General features: G+C 41.4%; 1 long non-coding RNA gene across 1 annotated transcript in view; it reads left to right on the top strand.

Moving 5' to 3' along the window:
• The first annotated feature begins 258 nt into the window (after positions 1 to 258).
• Positions 259 to 5,076, top strand: part of LOC138748200 (uncharacterized) — a 23,235-nt gene continuing 18,417 nt past the window's right edge. Inside the window, exons 1-2 of the long non-coding RNA XR_011347872.1 lie at positions 259 to 331; positions 2,584 to 2,721. This is a non-coding gene — a long non-coding RNA (uncharacterized lncRNA). The remainder of the gene's footprint in view (positions 332 to 2,583; positions 2,722 to 5,076) is intronic.

The following is a 5,076-nucleotide window of genomic DNA, read 5'->3' as shown; positions in this document are numbered from 1 at the left end:
TAAGCAGGAAACATTCACGGTCAACCACCTCAAACTGCCACACCTTGACCTCGACCAACCAGTAATTGATCCAGCCCCGCAGCGGCGAGGTCGGCCTCCCAAACCTTGCACTGATCCGCAAGTGAACCGGGTCACAGAGGTGCAGGCTCCCACTGGGCTGACATCACAACGGTCCCCGTGGGAGGGGCTGTAAAGGATCATGGGAGAGGTGCTGATAAGCTCTTGGAGAGTTCCAGTAAAGTCAGTTGGTTGGTTCACTCACGGCTTCTGTGTGGTTTTTCCTTTTGTTCGCTGCACATCGCACTGACCACAACATAACCACTTTCCCTTGGTAAGATGATTTTCCCATGGTTCTGGTGTCAAAAACAAAGAGGCTATTGTTTTACAGTGAGAGGTAGAAGTTTTTAATAGGGATCTGAGAGGTTAGGGTTTTTTTTTAGAGACAGAGTATGCTATCTGGAATGCACTCCCAGAGGTGGTGGTGGAGCCAGATACAATCACTATTTTAAGAGGGGATTAGACAGGAACTTGTGCAGGGCATAGGCAGATACTGTCCTAATAGTGGGCTTGAACAGGTGGGCCAGAGAAATATTTCTGTTCTGTACAGCTTTATGATTCTATAATATGGGTATAACGGTTTAACAAAGAAGTCTCTCCAAATCTTCAACCTTTGATAGTCTCAGAGCAGATCACAAATTATTCTCACCCATCTACCTACCTTCACTATTTGATTGATTGTCCCTTTTGGTGTTATTCAGTGACTGGTGGTAACCTTCTCGTGACACCCCCCACCCCCAAACCCGCCACTAGTTCAATGAATCCCTGAATTAGTAACATGTCATCAGCTGAATTCTGAGTATTGGTCAATAGACTGAAGCTCAAAATCAGACTGTATAAAGGATGTGAGATTAAAGGCAGCGCAGATAGAAAGCTGTGTTGTGGGTTAAGAAATTTGGTCGCTGGCTCAACAATTCTCGCCTAAGGTCCAATGCACCCTCTCAGCTGTGCATGCACAAAGGGAATCGATGTGCGCACATAAGTGCGCATGCATGCATGCGCAGCCCTTGTTGTGCATGTGCGCGCAGCCCCTTTCACGAGAGTATGCACATGCACAGCTTAGAGGGAACACTACTGAGGTGCATTTATTCATCAGCTGAAGGCAAAAGTGAACTTGGCAGAACCAATTGCTTGTTAATATTCTTAGTCCAGGCTCACACATAAATTCTTGGCTAAGAAATTGAGCCATCACCTCGAAACAGTCCCTAGCAAGGTAGCAATACTCTGGAATTGGCACTGAGAATAGAAATCGGTTGAAAAGAAAATGTTTTCCTTCTACTGTGAACAGATGGAAATACTTATAATTGAACTGACAAACTACTTGCTGTAAGCAACAAGAAGTAAAAGCATAAATAAGCGTAAAGGGATTTTGACAGAAAAGGATGCGGGGAACAACTTGTTCAATGTTCTATTATGTAGAAATTTCAATAGAAGATGATTACAATGTGAAATTATCCTGTGATCCCACACTATGATGGTATTGAAATAACTAATTAATCCTACATTGTAATCACCATTTGGAGGTGATCCTGTTATCCCTTATCATGCTTATAAGGTGGAACTAATCCAGTAATCTGACAGTCTGACAGTAATGTGGAAGTGATCCTGGGATCTTGCACCATATTCCTTGATCCCAACCATGTTTGTAATGTGGATAAGATTCCATCATCACAAACTAGATTATAATTATAATGTAGAGTGCCCTCCAACGGCAGCTCTCCCTGTAGATGTATTCAATAGTGGGGATGGTTTGCCTGTGATGTCCATTACCTTTTAGAGGGTTTTATGTTCGGTGTATTGGTGTCCCCATACTAGACCATGATGCAGCCAGTCAGCAGACTTTCCACCATACCTCTGTAGAAGTTCGCCAGGGCTTCTGGTGTCACACCGAACCTGCGCAAACTCCTGAGGAAGTAGAGATGCTGACGTACTTTATTCAAGATGCCTTTGGTGTTGGGTCCAAGTAAGATCCTACAACATATTGACTCCAAAGAACCTAAATGTGCTCACCCCCTCCACATCTGATCCCCCAATGATCACTGGATTGTAAACCTCTGTCTTTCCTTTCCTGAAGTCAACAATCAGCTCTTTCGTCCACTATTCAGCCAAGTTTTCAATCCTTCCTGTACGCTGACTCATCCCCTTCCTTTATACAACCCACTACCAAGGTATCGTTGGCAAATTTGTAAATGGTGATATTGTCGTACTGAGCCACGCAGTCGTAGGTGCAAAGTGAGTAGAGTAGGGGGCTAAGAACACAGCCCTGTGGTTGCAGGAAAGCAACTTGCTGACAATTCTATAGCTGGCAAGCACAAACACACACTGGAATCCAAAGGGAATCATTAATGATGTTGTGTCTTTCCAAAGTCTCAGTTTCAAGTTTATCATTATCTGACAGTACATATACATCCAGATGAAACAGAGTTTCTCCGGATCACAGTGAACCACATACACACATACACAGCATACAATAATCATATATATACATAAGGATAGACTGTATAGATATTCTGGTTATTTACTCAGTTACAGGATACCATTCATCAACATCACAGCCTGCGGGAAGAAGTTAGCCTGGGAGTTGCCATTTTGATGCTTCTGTGTCCTGATGGTAGAACGTCAAAATACTGTGTGCTGGATGGAACTAGTGAGTTAAAATTCTAGGTAAATATTCATTTTTTTTATTTTAGAAAGGATTAATTCTCTAAAAGACAAGTAATTTGTTATATCAGAACACCACCAACCTAGTGAAGATGAACATGTACCGCAGGGTCTATTGGCAGAATATTCAATGGGGCAACAAGGTTCAGTCAATACTCAAGTGGGATTTATGTTACAATCAGGACAGCAAATTCCATATACAAACATGCTGGTGAAACTCAGTAGGTCTCACAGCAACCATAGGAACAAAAGGAAACAATGTTTTGGGCCTGAGCCCTTTGTCAGGTATCTTCCTATGGATTCTGCGTGACCTGACTTTCTCCAGCACATCTGTGTCTTACCCTCACCCCATCATCTGCAGACTTTCTGACTTAACAGCAAAACCCATTGTCCTTTTCAACTTTTACCTTGCTGCACGTGTCCTGGGTATGATTGAATGGATTAAAGAACAATGTGGTACTGCATTGACATGTGCATAAAGGGAAGCAAGAACATTTGCAGATGCTGGCATCTAGTGCAGTACACAAAAGTGTGCTGGAGAAACCTCAGAAGGTCGCACAGGCTCCAAAGGTAGTAAACAGTAGTCAACGTATTGGGCACGAGCCCCTCATCATAAATGATTTTGATGCTCAGCTAGTACAAAGCAACATTACCATACGCTTGTTCTGGCCATGGAAACTCCCCTGTTATCAGGGGAAAGCCAATTTGCAGATGGCATTTGTTGCTAACTGCATGTTCAGTCAGTGACAGGGCATTGAGCAATGTAGGAGAAGAATTCTGCTGCTTTCAACATAGAACATCAGGTCACTAACACCACAGGATACTCATCAGTTGTGCTGTTACCATAGGAAACAATCTTGTGCTTTAAGGATGGCACAAGTAATTTGACAGTTCCTCCAACACATAGCATTTGAAAGAGTGTTGTCTTGACTCTTGTACTCAAAATGACCTTTAAATTTTATTTTCATCTCAGCTTATAATATCAAAAAAGGTGCTAAAATTGGCAAATAACTTTGAACAATCTGAAGACAATAACATAAGAAAATAGAATTCTGATCAGTTGCAGGATTTTGGCATTTCTTATTGTAAAGGGAGCTGTTCTTCTTCCCCCTTTGAGTAGCCCAGTCTCATTTCACCTCAGGCACACAACGTTTACCACAAATTGGCACATTTTGTTTCATTCACACCCAGAACCACTTCCAAAAGAGTAAAGAGCAAAAATGGTTCGTAAGATTGTGAGTGAAACCTTGGACAAAGCAAACAGATGGCACAAGCTAAATGAATAAATGGTGTCTGTTAAAAATATTGCCATCAATTTTTTTTACGTCTTTACATTTTAAAGAGTCGTCCATCTAATTACTATGGTAGACGGGCCACTTGAACGAAACCCACTAATTTGTATCTGAAGAAAAATATTGCAAGCAATATTTCTCATAACAAGAACCATGAATTGTCAATGAAAAAATATGGTTGAAGATGCAGAATATAGAATCCTGTCAATAATATTATAAATTGCTGATAAGAAGATTGTTAATGCATGACAGACTGAACACAATATTTTTCACTGCTGGCAACTGTTAATATTGTTTATTTTGTGACAAATTATGTTATATTTTATATTGTATGTTTTAAAGGCGATAAATTGTGGGGTTTTTAAGTGTAGGTCACAAACAGACACAAATACTTCTCAACACAAATCTCATTTAAAATGCCAAGAGTTCTGCTCAAACCAGACAGTCCAGGCTCCAAGTGCCTTTATAAAGACAATGAAACTGCTTTGCTGAAGGACTTCACAAGTAGGTGTTAATTGGACATGCTGTGCAGTAATAGATTATTGTTTTGGAACACAACAGATGAATGAACTCGGAAGATTAGGTCCGGAGCTGCAGTCTGTCTGAGTGCAGTTGGCTGTTCTAAGAGGATCATGTGGTTTTCTCTGAGAGAGAGAGAAAATTGAGTTCTACAGTTTAGCAGCAGCAGCTGGGACTGGAACAGGACAAGCTGGCAAACTTGTGGGAAAAACCCCATTTTGAAGACAGTTTGTGAGTTCTTAGTTCAGCCTGGTCAAAGCCCTTGTGGTTTATGTAAGAGGAGAGGACTGGCTGCATAATGTTTCACTTGAAATAAGGGAAACAAGAAGGAACTCTGTGGTGACCTGAAAGAAAGAGGTTATTATCTGGAAAACCCTGATGGGGCAAGTTTCTTCAGCAAAACACTGAAGTGGCTGATTGGAAGGAGTCAGTTTGTGTGTGTGTGTGTGTTAAATGAGCAACAAATCTCTCTGAAAGCCGACAACAACCTTCCTGAGTGATAACCATTTACCGTTCAAGCACCGAAGCCTGGTGAAGATTCATAAAT

Source organism: Narcine bancroftii, chromosome 1, assembly GCF_036971445.1.
Source record: "Narcine bancroftii isolate sNarBan1 chromosome 1, sNarBan1.hap1, whole genome shotgun sequence".
NCBI classification, from domain to species: Eukaryota; Metazoa; Chordata; class Chondrichthyes; order Torpediniformes; family Narcinidae; genus Narcine; species Narcine bancroftii.
Note: the sequence above shows the minus strand (reverse complement) of the source record. Positions and strands in the feature narration are given on the sequence as shown.